Genomic DNA, 26,833 nt, shown 5'->3' with positions numbered 1-26,833 from the left:
ATATTAATTTAGGAACATAAACATTACTGTATGTACATAAACTGTACTGTGTATGGCTGGTCTTGATAGTTTAAAGAAAAAACACACACCAGTCTTCCATTTCTCCCTAAACATTTTAAGCATGAAAGTTTTATGAAACGGTACCCAAATATGTGATTGCTGTATAGAATGAATTTTAATTTTTAAAAATTATTTAACACGAAAATTAAGCTGTTTACATCTTCCGCCTGAGAACAGTCACCCGTTGCTACCCAACGCAGAAACACAGCCACTAACTAGCAAAGAGAGGACATTAGCTAGCCAATATGATAAAGAAATCAATGATTATTTTGTTTATTTCTTTTGCACATTTATTTGAACATTTCCATCGATTGTACAAGCACTTGGAAACTGTCCAATCCCTAGTTCATCAAGCATTTACCGGTCTGTGTCTTCTAGGATATAATGCCAGCGAACTCTTGTTTTTCTGTCCACTATAACTACGCTGGGCAAACGTTCCAAGGTCAAATTCTTCCAGCACGGGGGTACCTTTAAAGCAGAGACGACGGCACCGACATTTTTTGGCGCGCCTTCTCTTTAAAGCCCTGGCCAAATATGAAGACAGTACGTACAGTTATAATTCAAACGGAATTAAAAACTACACATCCCAGTTACCATGGTGGTGCTTGTGATCATTGCGTATAACCAACGAAACAGGGCGAAAAATCAGTCACATGACTTTGGGGCAGAGTTTCGAAAGCTTAACCTATCAGCAACAAAGCGAAATTTACACGATAGGCTACCTCAAACTGTCAGTTACACGACTGTGTATGTCGCTTAAGCCACTCCTATTTGGCATTTTAGTTATGGAGGCGAGAAGACGCCCCCCCCCCCCCCCCCCCTCTGGGTGTCTGATTTGCCACCATCTTTAACTGTTCGGTGTCCGAATCGGAGTAGCTACGCGTACGAAATAAAGTTAATCCCAACTACAAAACATACAGTATATTTTTGTGGTAAGAGGGCGCAACACATCAGTATTTACTGCTATTAATTACTGTACGATTTATAGTTGAAATCTGAGCCTAGATATAAAGTTAGATATAAAGTTAAAATCTCGACAAAGCAATGTAGGAAATACAGAGAAAATAAATCCTTTCTGACATCTAAAATCAGTTTCGATCAAGGTCTCTAAAACGAACAAGAAAAAGAGGATTTTCGGAGGGCAATTACGCTGTGTTTATATAGAATAAGTGATTTATGAGCAATCTAATTTCTTGTTCGTTTAAAACAGTGAAATGTCAGCTGCAAAAGATCGCACCAGAAACAGCACTCTCTCTGCCTGTCATAGACGTTCAGGAAAGGCTGAATTAAGTCATGTCAAGTACAATAATTCGGTGATCAATAATAACAGTTGTAGGACAGTATATAAGGAGGATAAGGATTTTGAAGTTGACTCAAAATCTGATAGGTAACCAGTGCAAGGACTTGAAAACAGGTATAATGCATCCCTGATAGGATTCTTGCTGTCATATTCTGAACATATTGAAGATTGCTCAGTGTGGATTTAATTTCCCCAGTGAACAGGATGTGCATTTTTTAATTCTAGAAAAAAAGCCTTTCTTGATTTCTCTAGTTCTTAGTTTCTCTAGTTCCCTTTAAAATAAACTATTATTCCACAATGCAGAGTATTATATGGCCAGTATTTACACATGATATTTGTGATTTAAAGAAATTAACACAAGCAGCTTTTGGAGATTTAAGTGTTGGCTGAGTTATTGCAGGATAAAAGACTAGAGATGTTGGCAAGAAGAAGATAATTTGGGGAAAGCTGAGGAATACACTTATAACAAGAACACTTCCTTATGGGGTTAGGCATACTTTTGATGAAGATGATGAAGTTAACAGACTATATGTTTACATAGATTCTGAAATAAGGATTGTATTTTAGATTATGTGTAGTTGCTGGCATTGAACTGTGTGTTGGATGCACATGAATTGAAGGAATGGGCAAACATAGCTGATGCGGATCCACAGAGCCAGCATATTAAGATGTTTATAATTAGAGGCAATTTGTTTAAATAACTAGGTATGGATACTGATGTGCAAGAGAGGTGGAAAGGCTGTTTCCTTAAGCCAGCACTATAAGATATTTTATTCTCAGTGAGATGCTGCCATTTCATAGTGGGTTTCTAACACTGTGTATAGTTCCATCCACACAGTGCCTTTACTTCCATCCATTTCTAATCTCTTTATCCAGTACAGAGGATTTGGAGCCTATCCCAGTAAGCAACGGACACAAGGCAGAATACACCCTGGACATAGCGCCAGTCCATCACAGGACAGTCAGACACAAACACACACACACCAGGGCCAGTTTTCCCATAAACCAATTAACTTACCAGTATGTTTTGGAGTGCGAGAGGGAGTCATATCACACATATGGAGAAAAACCATGTAACCCAGAGAGAACCCCACACACACAGGATGGCAGGAATTGAACCTAGGACCCCAGTGCTGCAAGATAGCAATGCTAACCACTTCGCCACCATTATAAATGGATGGATATCTTAGTTATCTTTCTAGTTCACAGGTTTGCATGCATAATTTAATTTTGAAAGCCACTGAGACATCAGGTACTACTTGTATTTATGAAAAAGAAACAAAACAAAAAACATACTAACAACTGTGCCATCCTACTCCTTAGTTAATACATTTTATTATTCATAAACAGTTAACATTGTTAGCAAAATATTTTGAATTATATTTAACCCTATTTTTTCTTTAGTTTTGTATTTAACTTTATATGATTATATGATAGTCAGACTTAATGTATATTTGAACAATGAAAATATATTTTAACAAGATGCGGGGGAAAGTCCAACAGCTTATTACAGTGCTAAATTTAATATTATTGATTGCTAATAGTTTATGCTAACACCTAACTTTCTTAATTAGATGTATTTAAAACAGTGAACTAAGTGTAACATACTATTCAGAAATACAATCGAAAATAGTTTTGTGGTGTTTGTATGGATGAAACGTTTCTAAAATGTATAACGTAACAAAATTAAAGACGATTAAAATCTGTAATCTTTCCACTTGTAATGTCATTAGACAGAACAACACATTTCTGGTTTGTTTTAATTAGCTAGTATTAGTTAGTAGTTAGTAGTTTTAATTTAATTAGTATTGCAATTCGCACTGATTCCCCTGCGAAGATATGGACTTAAGAATATTCGTGCCTGGTCAAAAAATGGCATTAAGCACTTAAAATTAATATGGTTAATAATAGTAAACTGTAACATGCTGTAACAAGATTGGTTAAAGTGCGAAGAAAATGCTTTCAGAGAAAATGTTTCAGGTGTGAAGAACATAGATCTCCAATGCAATTTCAACCAAACCTGTTCCCACACACCCTGCCCCCACTACCATTAGAATATACACAAAGCACTGAAATCTTTCGAGCTAATGATCAGGTGACCCGAGAGAGAGCGAGAGAAATACCAAGGGGTGCGGAACCAGGGAACTATGTACATGGAAAACAGGCGATCTCCCCAGACTGTCCGCCCATTTCACTGTTACCTGGATACCGCCTGCTTCTACTTTACGAGTACAATCCCCTCTCTGCCGGAGTGCTGGCTGTGACGAATTAAACCGGTTTCACAGGTTTCAATCACAGACCATGTGACATGGGAGTCAGGAAACTAACACACAGCGCCACCGGATTTGATAACGCTATAAAAACGCTATAAAATAATGTGACTAGGCACAGAACAAGTTTACAGCACAGTACAATAATAAATGCTGACCATGACTTTAGAAGCATAAATTGCTTTACACTCAATTTAAACACAAGCTGTCTTTAGCCCTCTAAGCTGGTTCATACAGAAATGTAGAGATCCAGGCTCAGAACACACAGCTTCATTAGCGAATACATATGCATGATAACTAGAGAAGATGTTTTACAGAGGATGGATTTTTAGAAACATCCCATCAGTGACATCACTGAAGTCAACTCCTAGGAACTGTAACTGTCGTGTGTATAGTTTCACAAGAATCAGACAAAGGTTTAAGCATCGCTTGTTCTAGATAAAACTGCAAAAAAAAACAACAACAACCCATAATGTACTTCTTTGCCCAAATCATATATTCACAACGTGAAATTTAGAAAATAATATTACGTAACCAAAATCCACAATATGGAAACAGAACCTGTGTAATTGTTGATAGATGATGTACTCGTAACATTTTTACAAGACGAACTACAACATTTAAAAAATGACTTGTATGTTCTTGATATCTCTAATCAATCCACGGCGACATTGTTAAAGCAGAGTCCCAGTAAAACGAAACTAAAACGCCCTGTGCATACCGTTTCGCGCTTCTTATTAGTTGCTCAAAAGTAATTTGACCTTATGAAATGCATAATATAAACCTAGAAACATATACGTGAGCAGTATTTACGTACTGTAGTATCGGTGTTAAGACATACCTCTCAAATACTGTAAATCAAGTTAAAAATATCTCAAGACCGATTCTGGTCATAATGAAACCATGTTTCGTGTATGTTTTCTTTAAAGTACCGAGACCAGCCATATACTGTATGTTTATGTTCCAAAATTAATATCGTTTATGCCCTTCACACGCGTTGCAGTATGCTCCTATTCTTTTTATGCTCAGCTACTAAGATTTCCCTTCAGTGGTAAAATTAGATATGAATATTCAATACTTAAACGGGCACAGTTAAGACATTAAATATACATATACATACTGTATACAGTACAGTTTTCATACAGTAATATGTTTATGTTCCTAAATCAATCTCTTTTATGAGCATGTGAAAGGCATGGTGAATCGATTCTCAAAAATTACTGTACTTTGCATGATTGGAAACAAATGCGTGATTGCGAAATGCTGTGGTGTTACTTTTACAAAGACGGTCAATGAAAAAAAGAATGTTGACCAGGGCAATACTTTGAGTTTACACTTACAGCTTGTCCAAGGTCATTCATTATTAATACTATTAGTAATATCTTCGTTAAAGACTTTGATGGCCACAGCTCAAACATGAGAGGTTGAGCTTTATTAGCTCCACCTTGCCAAAATTCCGGATACTATTATTTTGCTTGTCATATTATAGGAGAATTTACGGTAACTAGCGGTATTTACCGGTAACTCGCGGTATTTACCTGTAACTTGCGGTAGACTGCGTACAGCGTACCGGAAAATAATGCGGTATCGCCCACGCATTTTGAATGGCTGCATCTGTATGTCCCCCAGCTCTGAGCCCATTGGGCCTGCTGGTGGGACTAGAGCTGCAGCATCGCCATGCTGGTGGGGGTCAGTTCGGCTTTTCTGTTGGAATGAACAGGGGGGTTACATGATGGTGCTGTCTGTGGTCTGGCTGTCCTGCTGGTCTGGATGAGGGGTGCATAGTGTGGTGCAGGTTCTTGTCCCATCCTGCTCTTGGTCCAGGTTGGAGGGTTGCACTGATTCTGAGTCTTGTTAGCTGGTATGGATGGGTTTGGGGGTGTCGATACCAGAGTGGTCCGGGGGGGGGGTGCAGGTGTCTCAGGGGCATTCTTGTTTTTCTATGAGTTCAGGTTGATTCTGTTGGTTTTGCCACGAATCTCCCTTACGCAGGCAAGCGCTCCCGCATTCCTACGAGCTCTCCCCGTACCAAACGTGCACGTGTCAATCAGTCCTCTGCTTAAACCCTCATCTACCCCCCGGTCATTGCTCACGATTGAGATTCTCTCCCGGAGCTTACGTACTAACTACACCTTTGCCTTACTACGACTTCTCCCCTGGACTCGACCCCGCTTTTCCGACTACCGCTTTAGCCACTCGATTTTGTAACTTCGCCTGTTTTACGCTTTCTCGGATCCTGACCCCAGCCTGTCTCTTCGTTTACGCCTCTGCCTTCTGAATCCACACCGACGCAACTTCTACGCCTTCCCGGACTCCGACCCCTGCAAGTCCCTCGACTACACTTTCGCCTGTCGATTCTGTGCCTACGCCTGTGCTACATGTGGAAGACCGAGTCAAAAGGTCAGGACAGTTGACTATGCATGGGAACGGTTTTCTGTTCACACCTAAGACCACTGTCTTAGGTGCAAACTAAAGCCTGTGATTCCTCACACCCATTCAACCAGAGAAAATTGAAACAGATTGTAGGATGCCAAATGGCACCCCCCTGACCTGTTTGTTTGACTTCTGACACTGCCCCTTTCCCTGTATGTTCCTTTGATATGTTAAAGTATTGCCTACTTTTAATGTATAAAAAAGGAAAGTATAACTTCAGTCCAGTGAGCATGTCTTGAGTGCTAGGGGAAACCCTTTCTCTGTGATATGCTCCCCTTCAGCTGATTGTATTAAAGATCTCTGTTGACAATCTCCCAACCTGAGTGAAGACTGAGTTTTCTTCGACATACGCCTTCCCGGACTCGGACCCCTGCCTGTTTACTCCGACTACGCCTGCGTCTCGCGCCAACCCTACCAAGGGCACCGCATTGGATCCCTATCCTCAGCAGTCAGCCCCTGCGTGACAGGTTCTGAGTGTCTTGGTTACATCCGTTTGTGTGTATAGATGAAAAAGCTATTGAAGAGCACCCCCACACCCCCCAGCCGTCTCGGTGGAAGTTGCCATGTTCAAAAAATCCTAAAAAGATAATTAAAGTTGCACACAACAAAGCATGACTGTGAAAGGTCAGGAGGCCTGCCTAGTGAGCACAACACTTGATTACAGTCAAAAAATCATTAAAAAATAAAGAAATGTTCTACAACTCAAAGCGAGGTTGTATAAGGTTAGGTGAAATGTCTGGTGTAAAACACCTGGTTGCAGCACTGTGGCTGTTGTGCTTGAAGAGCTATTGACTCGTGAATAGCACCGCCCTATCCCCATGTACCGCCTGTCTAATGGTGCCATATTGAAAACATCATAAAAAAAATAAAGAAAGGGGCCACAGCCACAGCAAGGTTGCATAAGTTTAGGGGGCCTGTGTGGTGTGTAAAACACTTAGTTTCAGCAGTGTGGCTGTTGTATTTGAAATGCTATTGAGCCATGAAGACGACCCACCTGTCCCAGTGTATTACCTGTAGTGTTATCTTCAAGAAATCATAAAAAAATAAAGAAAGGTGCCACAGCCACAGCAAGGTTGTATAAGGTTAGGGGGCTAGACTGGTGTGTAAAACACTTGGTTTCAGCAGTGTGGCTATTGTATTTGAAATGCTATTGAGCCATGAAGACGACCCACCTGTCCCAGTGTATTACCTGTACTGTTATCTTCAGAAAATCATTACAAAATAAAGAAAGGGGCCACAGCCACAGCAAGGTTGTATGAGGTTAGAGGGCCTGTCTGGTGTGGAAAACACTTGGTTTCAGCAGTGTGGCTGTTGTATTTGAAATGCTATTGAGCCATGAAGACGACCCACCTTTCCCAGTGTATTACCTGTAGTGTTATCTTCAAAAAATCATAAAAAATAAAGGTTCCACAACCCAAAACAAAGCTGGGAAAAGTCAGAGGACGTGCTTAGTGTGCAAAACACTTACTTGCAGCATTGTGGGTGCTGTGGTTTAAATGCTATTGGTTTGTGAACAGAATATCCCTATACCAGTGCATTGTGCCACATTAAATAAAAGCACGAGAAAAAGAGATTCAGAACACAAAGCTGTGTCAGTGTTCTGTGTAAAAAGTCGGTTTGAACATCATGGGAGCTGTTTTTAATAAGCTGCTGAGAAAAGAATATTTTAAACTTCCTGCTGTCAGTAGTATTGTCAATATAGTTGAACCACACCTGAATGAAAATAGAACGTAAAGGAAGGGTTTCAGAAATCAAACAAAGCTTTATTCCCGTGCTTACAGTCTGGGTAATTGGAGACTGCGCTGTTCTGCTTCCTATGGTCATATATGGGTTTTTCGCACGAAGCCGTATTGAACAGTATTTCTCGCGTTGTGAACGTGTGCACACAGCAGTCCCCGGTTTCCAGTTAGTGTGTAATTATGCATCGATGAAAAACCGGAGGTTTAAAAAAAGATGATTAGCTCACTGATAGTTTGGTGTAGAGGCTGTGGAAATATCCACAAGTTGTGGTCTTTAAAATGCATTTGGTTTGAAGGCGTTCTGTGCTTCCATTGCAAAGATATGGACAAGAGAAAATGTGAGCATGGTCAAAAAAATGTAAAAAAAATGACAAAGTGAAGGCTGGGAAAGCATTCACAATGTATTTTATACACAAAGCATGTGTTTTTGTAACTCTAAGAGATTTCGCGAAAGCGCTACAGGCATGCCAAAATCGTTTTGGAACTTCAAGCTAACTTTACCCCGGTACAGGCGTGCTGGTCTCTGGAGAGAGAGCACGGTCCATCAGCGCACTCCAATAAAGGCACTGGAAGCAGCTGAATCGCATTGGCGAAGCTCAGCACTGGGCCGCTGGGCACGGTTTACAACCGTTTCCGTAGTGTAGTGGTTATCACGTTCGCCTCACACGTGAATGGTCCCCAGTTCGAGACCGGGCAGAAACAGCCGCTTCTTGCATGCTCCTGTACTTCACAGAGGTCTTGAGCGACCGGTCATTTGTTCCCAATGTATTTCCGGTGCCTTCATGCACTCTTGTACCAAACGCACGTTCCTTCTGTACGCGGAGCCGATCATTTGCAATTGGGCTGTGCCGACAGACCAGGATGAGCTCTGTCGGCTCAAAAGCAGCGCAGGACCTGCAAGAACAACAGAAAGAATAGCATCCAGTGGGGGCCTCTTAGTGAGCCCAAGACCTCATCAAGAATCGGCTCCAGCAACAGGGCTGGGCACATTGTTCCATTCTCCGCCCACTCTCGGTGTAAACAAGTCCCTCCTGGTCTCTGCTTGAAATGCACTTTCCTGCGTTTGCTTTGGTGTAACTGGCTTCCCCTGCATGGGCAAATGTGAAGAAGATCCTTAGTAAGTCATTGAAGAAAACCGAGAAGAGGTCGGAGTGTCCTCCGTCGTTCTTCAACGATCCAGTCAGGAAGTACTCCTCTGTAAAGCGCCGTTTGTTCACATCGATTGGCTTTTTTTTGCCTTCATTCGTGCAAGTAGTAAAAGCAGACGCCCCTATTCTGCCGTGACCCGGATTCGAACCGGGGTTGTTGCAGCCACAAAGCAAAGTACTGACCACTATTCGATCACGGCGAGTTACCGATACACACGTGGCCGGGCGGAAAAGGCTGTGCTCTCTTCGTGTGACATAATTCGGAAAAGTCCTGACGTTGGATTTCATCTGAGCCCCAGTATACATCGACCCTTCGACACTCTGAGTGACAACTCTCTTGTGCGTTTTCTCATATTTATGTAGTTTGCTTGCATGATGCCGGGAACAGCATGGTTGTTCGCTGCCATATAGTCTAGCGGTTAGGGTTCCTGGTTTTCACCCAGGCAGCCCGGGTTCGACTCCCGGTATGAGAACGTGTCAGTTTTGCCTCCTGCATTCCAAAAGATCAGCACCGTGTATGAAGGAGCCGCATTAAAACTACTTGAACATGCAAAATGTTTGAGAAGAGGGGGCGCTTGTTTCCAGCCGAAACTTCTCGCTTGTGAGACGAGCTGATCATCGCAGTGGAAGGGTTACTCTGGTAGACAGGGCTGACCTTCGGCAATAGGATTTATACTCCCCAAGATGATATTTGCACTTTCTGGAGAGGCGATTTTCTCCACTTCAGTAGCCCGATTTCGTCGATTGCGTGGAGAGGGCTGTAGAATGTGGCGCCGCCTTTCCTGCTCCGTCCATGACAGGCGTGCTGGTCTCTGGAGAGAGAGCACGGTCCATCAGCGCACTCCAATAAAGGCACTGGAAGCAGCTGAATCGCATTGGCGAAGCTCAGCGCTGGGCCGCTGGGCACATCTTACCACCGTTTCCGTAGTGTAGTGGTTATCACGTTCGCCTCACATGCGAAAGGTCCCTGGTTTGAAACTGGGCGGAAACAGACTTCTTTTGTCGCCACGCACAAAAGGGGATTGGGGATTCGCCTAGCGCTGTGATCGAACAGACCCACTCACCTCTTAGTGTGGCGGGATCTGTACAGTGCATGTCACAGCGCATCCTGCTTTCACTTCAATGCGCGTCCTGATGTACCCCGGTCTCCCGGTCGTGTGACAGGTGGGGACAGGTGACAGGTCCTATACTAACGAGGAAGACATCGCTCTCTCTGACCCCCGGCATCGTGTCCCGACCCATCGTGCTGGAATCCGACGCGTGCTGTGATTCCTTTACGGAGCGGAAATGACAACCGAGGAGCCGAGAGATCATTTCAGCATTTCGCGTCTGAACGGAAAACACAAACGACCAACTCGGAATAACTTGCTTTGGACGCTTTTCAAAGCGTTCTTTGTGCACGACGACTGCGCCGTTTAGCAGATACAAATGGGTTGTACAACTTTGAACTAGCAAATGGAAGAGGGCTAAGCCCCCTCTCTTTTAGCCCAGGTTCGATCTGTCTCCCAGAATCACCAGGGCTCGCACACACACACCCGTGCCGTTGAAGTGCTCTGCTTCATTTCTAAGGGCATTTCAACATTCGCTCCTACCCCGAGAACAGAAAAGACAGCATCCACAGCAACAACAGCTCAGGTCTCTGCACAGGAGCTAAGCTGCCCCCATCTCCTCTGCTTTGCGGCTCCTGCTGAGCGGAGTCCTGCCTGGAGCCGTGTTTGCAGGCGGCGGCTCCCCGCGCCCTGTCTGTGCGTCGTGTCCAAGAGCTCCTGGGAGGAAGAGAGAGCCCTCCCACTCGGGGGCTTTTCCACGGTCTGTGTGAAGAGGGGCGGGTGTGTCTAGTAGCTTATCGAGCGGAAGCCTGGGGCGGCGGAGAGCTGTGATCGTGCAGACCTTGAGGTGTCACCTCTTTGTCTGCTTTCCCGACCCCCCTCCGCCCAAGCTCTGCTCCAAAGTAGCCCGGCAACACCTCACACCTGCACGTGTCAAACCTAAGGTGTGGCCATGAGACACCCATGGGGTGTTGTTCTGTTCTTGCTAATTGTTTCCTGCCCGTCGCAGGCAGGAGTCCATGCGAGGAAGATGCGCTGGACAGAGCTCAGAGGGCGCAGCTGGGTGGCTTTCCTTCTGAGTGACGTTCCTGCAACACTCTCCCGCTACTCTTGGTGTGCTCATGCCGCAACACAGGAAGGCTGGAGCAGGTGGCTGTGCACTCTGTGCACCGCCGAAATAGCTCAGTTGGGAGAGCGTTAGGCTTAAGATCTAGAGATCCCTGGTTCGATCCCGGGATTTGGCATTTTGTTTCATCGCGCCCTTTGTTCCTCTCTCCAGCACCCCCTGCCTAAAGTGACGCGTCCCTTTCTCAGCCCGAAACGCAAGCGAGACACCAGCAGCGGTCCCTGCAGGTTTCCGTTGTGTAGCGGCTATCACGTTCGCCTTACACGCGAAAGGTCCCGGGTTCGAGACCGGGCGGAAACAGCCTCGTTTTGCACGCTCCTGTACTTCACAGAGGTATTGAGCGACCGGTCATTTGTTCCCAATGTATTTCCGGTGCCTTCGTGCACTCTTGTACCAAACGCACGTTCCTTCTGTACGCGGAGCCGATCATTTGCAATTGGGCTGTGCCGACAGACCAGGACGAGCTCTGTCGGCTCAAAAGCAGCGCAGGACCTGCAAGAACAACAGAAAGATTACCACCCAGCGGGGGCTTCTTAGTGATCCCAAGATCTCATCAAGAATCAGCTCCAGCATCAGGGCTGGGCGCATTGTTCCATTCTCCGCCCACTCTCGGTGTAAACAAGTCCCTCCTGGTCTCTGCTTGAAATGCACTTTCCTGCGTTTGCTTTGGTGTAACTGGCTTCCCTTGCATGGGCGAATGTGAAGAAGATCCTTAGCAAGTCATTGAAGAAAACCGAGAAGAGGTCGGAGTGCCCAGTCAGGCAGTACTCCTCTGTAAAGTGCCGTTCGTTCACATCAATTGGCTTTTTTTTGCCTTCATTCGTGCAAGTAGTAAAAGCAGACGCCCCTATTCTGCAGTGACCCGGAGTCGAACCGGGGTAGTTGCGGCCACAACGCAAACTACTGACCACCATACGATCACGGCGAGTTACTGAGACACACATAGCGGGGTGGAAAAGGTCCCCACTTCGAAACAGATCTGCTTCTTTTGTCGCCACGCACACTGTTTGGGGATTTGCCTAGTGCTGTGATTGAACAGACCCACTCACCTCTTAGTGTGACGGGATCTGCACAGTGTATGTCGCAGCGCTTCCTGCTTTCACTTCAATGTGCTTCCTGATGTCGAGTCGTGTGCTGTGCAGAGGCTCTGAAAGCGAGAGCAATGAAAAGGTGAAGACACAGAGAAGTGAAAGGCAGTCCTTTCTCTAAGGAGGTAGAAGAAGAGCAACTCCCCGTCAGGGAATCAAACCCCAGTCTCCCACGTGATAGGCAGGGATACTCACCACTATACTAACAAGGAAGGCATCGCTCTCTCCGACCCCCGGCATCGTGTCCCGACCCACCGTGCTGGAAGCCGAAGCGTGCTGTGATTCCTTTTCAGAGCAAAAATGACAACCGAGGAGCCAAGAGATCATTTCAGCATCTCGCAGCAATTCAGCATTTCGAAAACACAAACGATCAACTCGGAATGACTTGCTTTTAATGCTTTTCAAAGTGTTCTTTGTGCACGACGACTGCGCCGCCTAGCAGATACAAATGGGATGTACAACTTTGAACTAGCATATGGAAGAGGGCTAAGCCCCCTCTCTTTTAGCCCAGTGTGGAAGATCGAGTCAAAAGGTCAGGACAGTGACTATGCACAGGAAAGGTTTTAAGCACCTAAGACCACTGTCTTAGGTGCAAACTAAAGCCTGTGATTCCTCAAACCCATTCAACCAGAGAGATATGAAACAGATTGTAGGATGACAAATGTCATCTCCCTGTCCTGTTTGTTTGACTTCTGACACTGCCCCTTTCCCTGTATGTTCCTTTGATATGTAAAAGTCTTGCCTAGTTTTAATGTATAAAAAGGAAAGTAAAGCTTCAGTCCAGTGAGCATGTCTTGAGAAATCAAATACCTGCACATCAAAAGAAATCCAAGCCCAGATGTCCAACACAGATGTAAAGCTAATGTTAATTAAATGTAAAGAACAAAGGAGACAAGAAGAAGAGGAAATTGATAGGCTGATGCAGATAGGCATTTAAAGAGTAGTAGAGAGTAGAGCAGTAAAATAGTTTTATACCATATGTACATCTACTTTGGAATTGTTAATTGCGCTGATCTCTAGGACATACACAGTAGAATGGACAAACACAACGCAGACAACAGGAAAAATTATAATACAGACAACAGAAATAATAAAGTGGTTGTGCTTTAAAGCACAACAGGGGGGAGTGTGGAAGATCGAGTCAAAAGGTCAGGACAGTGACTATGTGCGGGAAAGGTTTTCTGTTCGCGCCTAAGACCACTGTCTTAGGTGCAAACTAAAGCCTGTGATTTCTCACACCCATTCAACCAGAGAGGTATGAAACAGATTGTAGGATGCCAAATGTCACCCCCCTGTCCTGTTTGTTTGACTTCTGACACTGCCCCTTTCCCTGTATGTTCCTTTGATATGTTAAAGTCTTGCCTAGTTTTAATGTATAAAAAGGAAAGTAAAGCTTCAGTCCAGTGAGCATGGCTTGAGTGCTAGGGGAAACCCTATCTCTGTGATGTGCTCCCCTTCAGCTGATTGTATTAAAGATCTCTGTTGACAATCTCCTAACCTGAGTGAAGACTGAGTTGTTCTTCAACAATTATGGTGCCGTGACCCGGATGGCAACGCCGAACCAGTAAGTCTGATCCGACTGGGAAACTACCTCCTTGACACGAAGCGCGCCAACAGAAAAAAGGTAAGGGACCTTTTGAAACCCTATCTGGTGTCGAGAAGAGACTTTCCCAGGCTGCCCGAGTTCTTGCATGTTGGGCTTATGCCAATTGAACTTTGTTTGAGATTGTCTACAGATTTCTCTGGTAAAGTGTACACAAATCTGGTCTGGTTATTTAGTGCTCTGGTTTGTGAACTGCTGGAAAGTTCACCTGGTTTTGTGAAGGTCTAAATAAGATCTTTCACCTGCTTATTTAGCGCTCTGGTTTGTAAACTCGGTTAGGGTTTACCTGGTTATAAAGATATTGTGAATTGTTAAATAAGTAATTACTGCAGTATGGGAAATTTTGAATAATGTGATTTAAATTGTGCACAAGGGAAAGGTTAAATAGATTAAAGAAACGCAGAGTATGTCGATTGAAAGAGTTGGTGAGAAAGGAATATTGTGGAAAATAAGGAAAAGGAATGTATGATGTGAATGAAAGTGGGAAGTAGAATATTTGCATACGCTGTTTGATATTTTCTTGTTCGCTGACACACACACATACACACAACACCCAAAAAAAAAAACTCACTTCGTAACAGGGTTTAAATGAAGTTGGGAGCTGAGTATAGCTCTGACTGGAGCAGTAAAGCAGTAATGCTGGCGTTCTGGGGATGGTGAATTACTGATCCAGAAAGAGAGTACTCGAGTTCTCGTTTCTTATCTGTGAACAGTGAATTGTAAGCCCTCTCAAAAGACTCTGAGAGGCATTTAGATCTAATGGTAACCGACGCCCGTAGTTGCATGAGTGCAGGAATGCACAGGATTTCCAAGTGGAAAGCACTCCCCTATGAGCTGTTACCTCACACAACACCGTAAGATCATACTGAATGAGGAGGAAATAATCAACTCATCCTCCCCCGAAAAGGACCTCAGCTTACTGTATACTCTATATAAGAGTGAGAGTCCATATACCAGCCCACGAACGAACGATACTTTAGTTACAGTTCACTCGCTGCGGATGCCCGGTGATTTGAGAAAAATTGTTAAAGAATTTCTTAATTGTCGGGAAGAACCTGAAAAAAAAAATTCAAAGAGGAATTACTACGGTCAAAGAATGTTATAATCCAAACTGGTCTGATCTAAATAAAACTATTGCGAGTGGTTACACCTTCAGAAATTAGACAACATATGCAAACTGCTGCCAATTGGCCAGTGCAAAACCCCAAAATGAGTGCGGCTCTGGAATCACCCCGCACCAGGTTAATAGAGGTTATACTGTAAGTACGGTATGCCTCAAAGAGACCGATTCATAATCGGAAACAAAATAAAGGAGGAAACCTTGCTGAAGGTATAGAAAGAACGGCCAAACTCTTTGAATTACATTCAGGTACTGTATTCATCAACCAAGAGGTAACATGAACTGCCTAAAATACAAAACCCGTTGAAAATCATCTGTGTTGGTTGGTAAAATAAAGATCTGGAAGAATTGGTAAATATAGCCCACTATTGTTATGGATGTTAGGAGCAAAAAAAATAAATAAATAAAAAATGAGAAATTAAAAACCACTAATGACCGTGCAGAATTGGCTATTCTACAGGAAGCATCAGATGAAATAAAGACTCCTGGTTGCTCCTTACATCCTGACAAACTCTGGCATTCTCAGGACGGCCGCCTGGTAACGCCTAGAGCTCAATTGCCCTGTCTTGCTCACATCTCCCATGAGCTGGCACATGTGAGCAACGGGGGGATGGTGACTGCAATACAAACAAAAATAATGTTTGCCCCTAATTTTGCTTCAGTTGCTGCACAAACCTGTAAAAGATGTGTAACCTGCCAGCATCTTAATGTGGGAAAACCTGAAAACTTTTCAAGCAGCACACCCTCCCCCCTGGGGATTGTTTGTAAATATTCAAATTGATTTTGTACAGTTGACTAAATGTTGTGGATATGAGTAGGTTTTAGTAATAGTGGATTAATTTACAAAATTAGTAGAAGCATTTCCCTGCAGAAAGGTTGATGCGAAAAACTGTAGTGAAACCTCTGATGAAAGACTTTGTATGCAGGTTTGGGATTCCTGCTAGTATTAACAGTGACTGAGGAACTCATTTTTCAAATCAAATCATGAAGGAACTATGTCATGCCCTGCAGATTAAACAGAATCTTCACTGTCCGTATCACCCACAGTCTGCAGGACTGGTAGAAAGACAGAATGGAATACTGAAGAACAAACTGGCTAAGATATGTAATGAGACACGGTTGAAATGGCCAGATGCATTGCCACTGGCTCTCGTAAGTATGCGGTATACACCCAACAGGAAAACGGGGCTAAGCCCTCATGAAATTCTCATGGGCCGCCCCATGAGAGCCCCTTTCTCACTCCCTCTGACTATGGCAGAGATGGGCATCCATTTCATGGATGATATGTTGCTTTCCTCCTGTCAGAACCTGATCAGAAATGTAAAGTGTATCCATTCTCAGGTATGTGCAGCCCAGGAAAAAGAACCTGATCGACCATGTCACTCCATCCAGCCAGGAGACTGGGTCTACATCAAAGTATACCAACAAAAGACGGCACTGGACCCTCGCTGGAAAGAACCTTTCCAGGTTCTGCTAATCACCAACACTGTCATAAAGTGTCAAGGCCAGCCCACATGGATCCACGCGTCCCACTGCAAACTCGCTACTGCACCTGACCTCGACGAGACGGACCCGCCAGAATCATCGCAGGCTCTAAAAAGGGCCCAGAAGAAGATGAAAGGTCTGTGCCACCAGAACCAACGCAGGCCCGGAGTAGTGGCCCAGAAGAAGATGAATGGAATTTGAATTACAGACTCGAGGCAGGGTCTGCTGGTTATTTGAAATGTTGTTTCTAATCTTTATGTGTGGTCTAGGAAGTGTTGCATGGGGGTGGGAGAGTAACTCTTTCCCTAAATTCACACACCAGTATGCAAACTCATTGAATAAATCAGGATGCTGGGTTTGTTCCCACATCCCACATAGTTCTGGAGCAGGTGTCCCCATGTCACCAGTTCCCTTTACTTGGGATGATATGTGTGGCAACTGGAAAACAGTTAACTTGGCAACCTGATGAGAAATCAAAAATATGGCATCTCAGTGGCTGCAAGTATTCTGTGTACAGTACTAATGTCACTTTTGGAGGATGGTATAAACCCCTCTATAATGTCACACGAAGAACTAATGATGTTCCAGGCTTAAAATTGGCTTACAAAGCTGAAGGGCTTCTCTGTTAACAATGGCACTGTCTATATGGGAAACAGTTCCTGCAATTATACCCTTAGTTGTTATCAGAATGTTACCATGAAGATAGTTAACCGCACCGACCCTTCCTCAGTTTTTTTTATGCAACCCAGTACTTCAGTAGAGGTTGTATTTTCAAGTCCTCTGGAATGCAAAGTTACAATGGGACTTATTTCATTTGGGGGATCGATCATATCCCTGGCTTCCACCTGACTGGGCAGGATCATGCTCCATAGGATACATTACCCCCAGCAATGCTGCATTCTACAGTTCTCCCTTTTGAGCACTATGATAATCGAAACAAACGGGCCATCTCTGAAGGAGACCGGCTGGCAGCTGTTCTGTTCCCCATGTAAAGGGTTGGCAGGGCAATGAAGGAAATTCGGCTCCTCACGAGCATCCTGGAACGTGTCAGCAATGACACTGTAGAAGCCCTCAACAAACGGTCTGCCGAGCTGGTAGCAATGCGAACCATGGTTCTCCAAAATCGGATGGCCCTCGACTTTGTGGTAGCTGCAAAAGGGGGGACCTGCGCTCTCATAAGCTCTGAGTGCTGTACTGACATTCCAGACAGTTCAATAGAAATCTCCGATCTTACTGAACACATTCACAAGGAATCTGCCAAGCTACACGAAACCCCAGGATGGACCCCATGGGGCTGGGTCAGTGGTGCATTAGGAAATCCAGGTGCCTTTATATTGCAGGGATTGGGCTGTGTAATTGGAGTATATGTATGCTTTTCTGTTATTACATGTTGTTGTACTTGCACATCAAAAGAAATCCAAGCCCAGATGTCCAACACAGATGTAAAGCTAATGTTAATTAAATGTAAAGAACAAAAGGAGACAAGAAGAAGAGGAAATTGACAGGCTGATGCAGATAGGCATTTAAAGAGTAGTAGAGAGTAGAGTAGTAAAATAGTTTTATACCATATGTACATCTACTTTGGAATTGTTAATTGCGCTGATCTCTAGGACATACACAGTAGAATGGACAAACGCAACGCAGACAACAGGAAAAATTATAATACAGACAACAGAAATAATAAAGTGGTTGTGCTTTAAAGCACAAAAGGGGGGAGTGTGGAAGATCGAGTCAAAAGGTCAGGACAGTGACTATGTGCGGGAAAGGTTTTCTGTTCGCACCTAAGACCACTGTCTTAGGTGCAAACTAAAGCCTGTGATTTCTCACACCCATTCAACCAGAGAGGTATGAAACAGATTGTAGGATGCCAAATGTCACCCCCCTGTCCTGTTTGTTTGACTTCTGACACTGCCCCTTTCCCTGTATGTTCCTTTGATATGTTAAAGTCTTGCCTAGTTTTAATGTATAAAAAGGAAAGTAAAGCTTCAGTCCAGTGAGCATGTCTTGAGTGCTAGGGGAAACCCTATCTCTGTGATGTGCTCCCCTTCAGCTGATTGTATTAAAGATCTCTGTTGACAATCTCCTAACCTGAGTGAAGACTGAGTTTTCTTCGACAACAGGTTCGATCTGTCTCCCAGAATCACCAGGGCGCACGCACACACACACCTGTGCCGTTGAAGTGCTCTGCTTCATTTCTAAGGGCAACTCAACATTCACTCCTACCCCGAGTGCAGAAAAGACAGCGTCCGCAGCAACAACAGCTCAGGTCTCTGCACAGGAGCTAAGCAGCCCTCATCTCCTCTGCTCTGCGGCTCCTGCGGAGCGGAGTCCTGCCTGGAGCCGTGTTTGCAGGTGGCGGCTCCCCGCGCCCTGTCTGTGCGTCGTTTCCAAGAGCTCCTGGGAGGAAGAGAGAGCCCTCCCACTCGGGGGCTTTTCCACGGTCTGTGTGAGGAGGGGCGGGTGTGTCCAGTAGCTTATCGAGCGGAAGCCTGGGGCGGCGGAGAGCTGTGATCATGCAGACCTTGAGGTGTCACCTCTTTGTCTGCTTTCCCGCCCCCCCTCCCCCCAAGCTCTGCTCCAAAGTAGCCCGGCAACCCCTCACACCTGCACGTGTCACAACCTAAGGTGTGGTCATGAGACACCCATGGGGTGTCGTTCTGTTCTTGCTAATTGTTTCCTGCCCGTCGCAGGCAGAAGTCCATGCAAGGAAGATGCGCTGGACAGAGCTCAGAGGGCGCAGCTGGGTGGCTTTCCTTCTGAGTGATGTTCCTGCAACACTCTCCCGCTACTCTTGGTGCGCTCATGCCACAACACAGGAAGGCTGGAGCAGGTGGCTGTGCACTCTGTGCACTGCCGAAATAGCTCAGTTGGGAGAGCATTAGGCTGAAGATCTAGAGATCCCTGGTTCGATCCCGGGATTTGGCATTTTGTTTCATCGCGCCCTTTGTTCCTCTCTCCAGCACCCCCTGCCTAAAGTGACGCGTCCCTTTCTCAGCCCGAAACGCAAGCGAGACACCAGCAGCGGTCCCTGCAGGTTTCCGTTGTGTAGCGGCTATCACGTTCGCCTTACACGCGAAAGGTCCCGGGTTCGAGACCGGGCGGAAACAGCCTCGTTTTGCACGCTCCTGTACTTCACAGAGGTCTTGAGCGACCGGTCATTTGTTCCCAATGTATTTCCGGTGCCTCCGTGCACTCTTGTACCAAACGCACGTTCCTTCTGTACGCGGAGCCGATCATTTGTAATTGGGCTGTGCCGACAGACCAGCACGAGCTCTGTCGGCTCAAAAGCAGCGCAGGACCTGCAAGAACAACAGAAAGATTAGCATCCAGCGGGGGCCTCTTAGTGAGCCCAAGATCTCATCAAGAATCGGCTCCAGCAACAGGGCTGGGCGCATTGTTCCATTCTCCGACCACTCTCGGTGTAAACAAGTCCCTCCTGGTCTCTGCTTGAAATGCACTTTCCTGCGTTTGCTTTGGTGTAACTGGCTTCCCCTGCATGGGCGAATGTGAAGAAAACCGAGAAGAGGTCGGAGTGGCCTCTGTCGTTCATCAACAATCCAGTCTGGCAGTACTCTTCTGTAAAGCGCCGTTCGTTCACATCGATTGGCTTTTTTTTGCCTTCATTTGTGCAAGTAGTAAAAGCAGACGCCCCTATTCTGCCGTGACCCGGATTCGAACCGGGGTTGTTACGGCCACAACGCAAAGTACTGAGCACTATACGATCACTACCATTTTCTCCCTCAAAAAACAGATTATCCTTTCCGATAACATCAAAAAGGCTAAGGAATTTCTACGGCTGACAGCTCCACATCATCTTCCCTTCATAACTAACCTCATTAGATCTCTCAACTCTAAAATCTACCAGTTTCTCACTACAGAGAAGGACAAAAAACTCAGTCATCTTCTACAGAAGAAAACCATCAACACCCCGGACACCCTCACCAACCCTAACCTTGTTGTCACCATACCTTCTGACCTTTCCCTTTCACAGGATGAGCGATCGCTCCTCAGCAAAGGGCTCAGTTTTGTACCAGTTCCCAGGAAGCTGGACATCCCCCAGACCAATGTCGACCTTAACTGCTTTTACCGCAGGATCCGTCTCAGAGCACATTTTGCCGACAATTCCTCTTCACAGGCAGCTGATAACAACCCGGTTATTGATGTCATTAACAACATTAATCCCAAACAGAGCTGTTGGACTCCCTCCTCTGGCTGTTTTCCACCAGTTGATTATTTCATCAACCAATGCACTAATCAAGCTCCCAAGGCACTCTCTATACCCAGTAAACATAGGTCTAAACTCACCCAAGGAGAAAATCAGGCACTCCAGTCTCTCCGCAACAGGGATGATATCGTCATCAAACCAGCGGACAAAGGAGGTGCTGTTGTGGTGTGGCGTAAGGATCTATATATCTTTGAAGCCTCTAGACAAGTAACTGACACTTCTGCCTACCTCCCTCTCCAACAGGACCCTACCACTGACTACCAAAAGGAAGTGGTATCCACCATTTCCCTTCTTATCAGTAGTAACGAGCTCCCCCAGAGGCCAAACCGGCTCATCATGGAACATCCACAGGTATGCAGAATTGGTCCTCACACTGAATGCATTCTCTTTCAATAATCTTTTTTACCAACAGGTCAGTTGAGTTGCCATGGGCACCAGAATGGGACCCAGCTATGCCAACATTTTTGTCGGCTGGGTAGAAGAACGCTTCTTCACTTCCTACACTGGCTATGTCCCTGACCTCTACAAACGATATATTGATGACTGCGTTGGTGCCGCCACATGCTCCAACGAACAGCTTGAATTCTTCCTGCACCATTTCACCAACTTCCACCCGTCCCTCAAATATACGGTTAACATATCTTCCACCACTCTTCCGTTTCTAGACATCCACTTGTCTATCAACTACCCCCGACTGTCCACTTCAGTTTATTACAAACCCACGGATTCACACAGCTACCTCCTGTACAGCTCATTTCACCCCAACCACACTAAAAACTCTATTCCTTTTTCACAGTTCCTTAGGTTACGACGATTATGCAGCGACGACATCGACTTCAAGAACCAAGCCCTCGAAATGTACTCATTTTTCATCAACAGAGGATACCCCAGCAGTGTGATTGACAGGGCCCTTGCCCGAGCCAAAAACACCCCCCGGAACATCAACCCGATCAGGAACTCCCGCCGTAACAACCGCATTCCTTTGGTGCTTCCTTACCACCCTAACACACTTCCTATCCCCAGGACCATTAACCAGAACTTTTCCATCCTACAGGATGATCCCTCCATTGGGGCCCTCTTTTCTGATCGCCCTATCATCTCATATCGCCGACCACCTAATCTGCGTCACCTCCTTATTCACAGCTCCCTTGACCGCCGTCAACAACCATCCACACCAGGCACTTCCCCTTGCAACAGAGCTCGCTGTATCACCTGCAAGTACACAGCCACCACCACAATCATTCAAGGCCCCTCAGGACAATTCCGGATCACCCAGACACCATCTTGTACCTCCAGCAACCTTATTTACTGTATCTCTTGCAGTAAATGCCCAGCCATCTACATTGGAGAAACAGGAAGGAGACTTGGAGACCGTTTCAGAGAACACGTCAGGGCTGTGAAGATTAAAGATCTCTCCAAGCCCCTTGTTTCTCATTTCACCTCTGACGGCCACGACCACTCTAATCTCTCCGTCTGTGTTCTCAAAGACGGTTTTCCGAACTCATCCATCAGAAAGACCACCGAAACTAAAATTATTCTGCAGCTAGGATCACACATTCCCTTAACGACTACTGTTCTTTTAAATTTTCTCCATTCATTGGAAGTTTCATTTCACACCTCTCTGCACCCATTCTGACTTCACACCTCTTGATTGGCCTCTCTTTCTGTCCCCTGCTCCCGCCTCTCACTGCTCCTCCCTCCCAACCTTTGTTCTCCAGCTACTTTACAGTACCTTTGCCTACTGCCCTGTCTCTCTCACACCTGAAGAAGGCTCCACGGCCGAAATGTTGTGTTCTCTTTCTTCTTTTTTTCAGCATGGAATAAACCTATAACTTGTTCCTTTGCAGCATACGCATGCTGACGCAGCTACCCACCTGATATAATAAACTGAGTCTGTCCAGCATCACATGTATCTGTACTGTATACTGTATAAGAGCTGGGAGACCCCAGTAGACCCCAGCTCTGTCTTACTGTGTGTATTGAGCTCAATACAGACTGAAACTGCACTGACTGTCTCCTGTATCACGTCTATCTGTACTGTATATAACTGTAAATCCCAGCTCACCAGAATAATCACGGACACGTCGTCGACAGACAATTTCCCCGCAAAGACAGAGGAGCGTGAAGCAGCGACATTAAGCGACTCTAACATTAAGCGACAGTCAAACAAAACTGTCGCAGGAAATGAAATCCTGGATCAGGTAAAGTCTCATGTATAGCACAACAACACTTTGTACATCCTCAGAACTGGGTGGAATGTGATAAAGAGACCCACAGCTAACATGAAATTGCCGTTCTTTACTCATTTTTGGTGTTTTTATATCGCTTCCTCTTTGCACATTGACACAGCGTTGTGCTGTGCTAGATAGGAAAAAGTCTAATTCCTGACCAAACAAAAATATGTGCCTCTCCAAAAGTGGCTCAGATCTATTCTACAGACCCTCAGCTAATAGAAAATCACCATGGTTTTGCCAGATAAATGTCTTAGCCGATGTTGCTGGGGTTTATAAACTACTTTCTGTTCCCAGACTGGGACTGTGCAGTGATGGACAGGGAGTGGTCTCACTCCTGTCCCGACCAAACTCAAATCTGTATAACATCTGTACTGTACAGTATCTAAATATCCACTGTACTACATATGTACTGTATCTGTACTACATCTGTACTGTACTGTATCTATATCTCCACTGTACTACATCTGTACTGTACCTGTATCTATATCTGTCTCTCTAATATAATATTTCTGTACAGAACTATATCTATATCTTTATTGTAATATACTGTCCCTGTATCTCTCCTGTACAATATATGAACAGTATTATATCTATACTGTACTTTTTGTATATTGTACTGTAGATACAATAAATACAATATAGATCTAAGGAATATATCTATAGATACAGATACAGCTACAGTAGAGATACAGTACATATATATTACAGTAGACATATAGATATATACTATACTAGATAGATACTACTGTACTATATCTGTTCCCACTCTCAGTCCGGGAACAGGAAGTGGTCTTATAAACCCTTATAAACTTATAAACAGCAACATCAGCAAAGATACATATCTTTCAAAACCATGGTGATTTTCTATTAGCTGAGGGTCTGTAGAATAGATCTGAGCCACTTCTGGAGAGGAACAAAGTTCTGTTTGGTCAGGAATTAGACTTTTTCCCATCCAGCACTGCACAGCGCTGTGTCAATTTGCACAGAGGAAGCGATATAAAAACACCACAAAGATTACAAGAGAACAAAAAATGAGTAAAGAAAGGCAAATTTCTATTAGCTGTGGGTCTCTTTATCACATCCCACCCAGTTCTGAGGATGTACCAAGTGTTGTTGTGCTATAAATGTGACTTCCAGGATTTTATTTCCTGAGGCAGGTTTGGGGTGCTTTTATTTTGAAAGGTGCCGCCAAGTTAGAGTCGCTTAATGTCGCTGCTTCACGCTTCTCTGTCTTTGCGGGGAAATTGTCTGCCGACGACGTGTCCGTGATTATTCTGGTGAGCAGGGATTTCAGAAGTGATCTTTTCGTGAGAGTTTTTACTTTAAACAACCGCTCGAGTTTTCCCGAATTCTTTTCGTGAAATGCTTTGACAGCTGCGATGATCTTCGTGTTCATAGTGCGAGCTGTGTTACACCATGATCACACCGCGTGTCAATGCACAGGGGTGAATACTTATGCATTCAGTTATATTCTGTTTTTGTTTTTAATTAATTTAGTAAAAAGTCTGGATTATTTTCACTTTAATATTATAGAGGACTTTGTGTTGATGGGTGCCAAATATTCTCAGTTAAATCTATAATGGTTCCATGCTGTAACTTCGTGAAATGTGAAAAAGTCCAAGGGGGGTGTAGACTTTCTGTAGGCACTGTATTACTGAGGGATTCTCTGTGTCTCCTGTCCTGTTAGTTAGAGTGCTAATTTCTGAGTGATTCACTCTGATCTCTGTGATCTCCTTTCTCACTGTCCTTACTGTGTCTCCTGTCCTCTTGTGTGTTTTTATTACTGAGGGATTCTCTGTGATCTCCGCTCTCTCTCACTGTGTCTCTTGTCCTGTTGTTTATGTATATTGTTGAGGGATTCTCTGTGATCTCCTCTCTCTCTCACTGTCTCTCCTGTCCAGCTGGGTGTGTTTATTACTGAGGGATTCTCTATGATCTCATCTCTCTCAATGTGTCTCCTGTCCTCTTGTGTGTTTTTTTACTGAGGGGTCCTCTGTGATCTCCTCTCTCTCATTCTGTCTCCTGTCCTGTTGTGTGTGTTTATGACGGAGGGATATTCTCTGTGATCTCCTCTCTCTCACTGTGACTCCTGTCCTGTTTATGTATATTACTGAGGGACTCTCTGTGATCTTGTCTCTCTCACTGTGTCTCCTGTTCAGTTGTGTGTGCTTATAACTGAGAAAGCCACCAGCTGTTAGAAAAAGAGCACAAAATGACAAACAAAATGGCAGCTACAGAGGTTCTTATGAAGAGTAAACACACTCATGGTTCTAAGAAACGACAACCTTTCTCAGAAATGACAACGCTGTGAGGAGTGGTGTGTGACAACTTTCTTTTCTTAAAATGTTACGTGTTGCTTACAGATGTTTAACTGGTGTCCTGTGTACAGTGAGCAGGAGATGGTCTTGGGCAGTTTCATATTGAACTCAGTACACACAGTGACACAGAGCTAGGACTGTCCTGCAGGACGGACACACTGCTGGGGTCTCCCAGCTCTTATATACAGTACAGATAGACGTGATACAGGAGACAGTCAGTGCAGATTCAGTCTGTATTGAGCTCAATACACACAGTAACACAGAGCTGGGAGTGTCCTGCAGGACATACACACTGCTGGGGTCTCCCAGCTCTTATATACAGTACAGATACATGTAATACAGGAGACAGTCAGTGCAGATTCAGTCTGTATTGAGCTCAATACACACAGTAACACAGCCCTGGGCCTGTCCTGTAGGACAGACACACTGCTGGGGTCTCCCAGCTCTTATATACAGTACAGATACATGTGATACAGGAGACAGTCAGTGCAGATTCAGTCTGTATTGAGCTCAATACACACAGTAACACAGCCCTGGGCCTGTCCTGTAGGACAGACACACTGCTGGGGTCTCCCAGCTCTTATATACAGTACAGATACATGTGATACAGGAGACAGTCAGTGCAGATTCAGTCAGTATTGAGCTCAATACACACAGTAACACAGCGCTGGGACTGTCCTGCAGGACAGACACACTGCTGGGGTCTCCCAGCTGTTATATACAGTACAGATACATGTGATGCAGGAGACAGTCAGTGCAGATTCAGGCTGAATAGAGCTCAATACACACAGTAACACAGCGCTGGGACTGTCCTTCAGGACAGACACACTGCTGTGCTCTTCCAGCTCTTATATACAGTACAGATACATGTGATAGAGGAGACAGTCAGTCCAGATTCAGGCTGTATTGAGCTCAGTACACACAGTAACACAGAGCTGGGACTGTCCTGCAGGACAGACACACTGGTCTCCCAGCTCTGATATACAGTACAGTCCCTGTCCATCACTGCACAGTCCCAGTCTGGGAACAGAAAGTAGTTTATAAACCCCAGCAACATCGGCTAAGACATTTATCTGGCAAAACCATGGTGATTTTCTATTAGCTGAGGGTCTGTAGAATAGATCTGAGCCACTTTTGGAGAGGCACATATTTTTGTTTGGTCAGGAATTAGACTTTTTCCTATCTAGCACAGCACAACGCTGTGTCAATGTGCAAAGAGGAAGCGATATAAAAACACCAAAAATGAGTAAAGAACGGCAATTTCATGTTAGCTGTGGGTCTCTTTATCACATTCCACCCAGTTCTGAGGATGTACAAAGTGTTGTTGTGCTATACATGAGACTTTACCTGATCCAGGATTTCATTTCCTGCGGCAGTTTTGTTTGACTTTTATTTTGAAAGGTGCCGCCAAGTTAGAGTTGCTTAATGTCGCTGCTTCACGCTCCTCTGTCTTTGCGGGGAAATTGTCTGTCGACGACGTGTCCGTGATTATTCTGGTGAGCTGGGATTTCATTTTTTACTGAGGGATTCTCTGTGATCTATTCTCTCTCACTGTGTCTCCTGTTCGGTTGTGTGTGCTTATAACTGAGAAAGCCACCAGCACAAAATGACAAACAAAATGGCAGCTACAGAGGT

The 26,833-nt window shown here is 44.8% G+C and overlaps 3 non-coding genes across 3 annotated transcripts; all 3 read left to right on the top strand.

The window, feature by feature from the left end:
- Positions 1-11,170: 11,170 nt before the first annotated feature.
- On the top strand, positions 11,171-11,243 carry trnal-uaa (transfer RNA leucine (anticodon UAA)). Its single transcript has one exon. It is a non-coding gene; the product is annotated as a tRNA-Leu (tRNA).
- A 109-nt stretch (positions 11,244-11,352) lies between these two features.
- trnav-uac (transfer RNA valine (anticodon UAC)) lies at positions 11,353-11,425 on the top strand. Its single transcript has one exon. It is a non-coding gene; the product is annotated as a tRNA-Val (tRNA).
- An 8,030-nt stretch (positions 11,426-19,455) lies between these two features.
- Positions 19,456-19,528, top strand: trnav-uac (transfer RNA valine (anticodon UAC)). The gene has a single exon. It is a non-coding gene; the product is annotated as a tRNA-Val (tRNA).
- The last annotated feature ends 7,305 nt before the right edge of the window (positions 19,529-26,833 follow it).

The sequence above is a fragment of the Lepisosteus platostomus genome, chromosome 5 (genome assembly GCF_059453375.1).
Source record: "Lepisosteus platostomus isolate fLepPlt1 chromosome 5, fLepPlt1.hap1, whole genome shotgun sequence".
Classification (NCBI taxonomy): Eukaryota; Metazoa; Chordata; class Actinopteri; order Semionotiformes; family Lepisosteidae; genus Lepisosteus; species Lepisosteus platostomus.
Note: the sequence above shows the minus strand (reverse complement) of the source record. Positions and strands in the feature narration are given on the sequence as shown.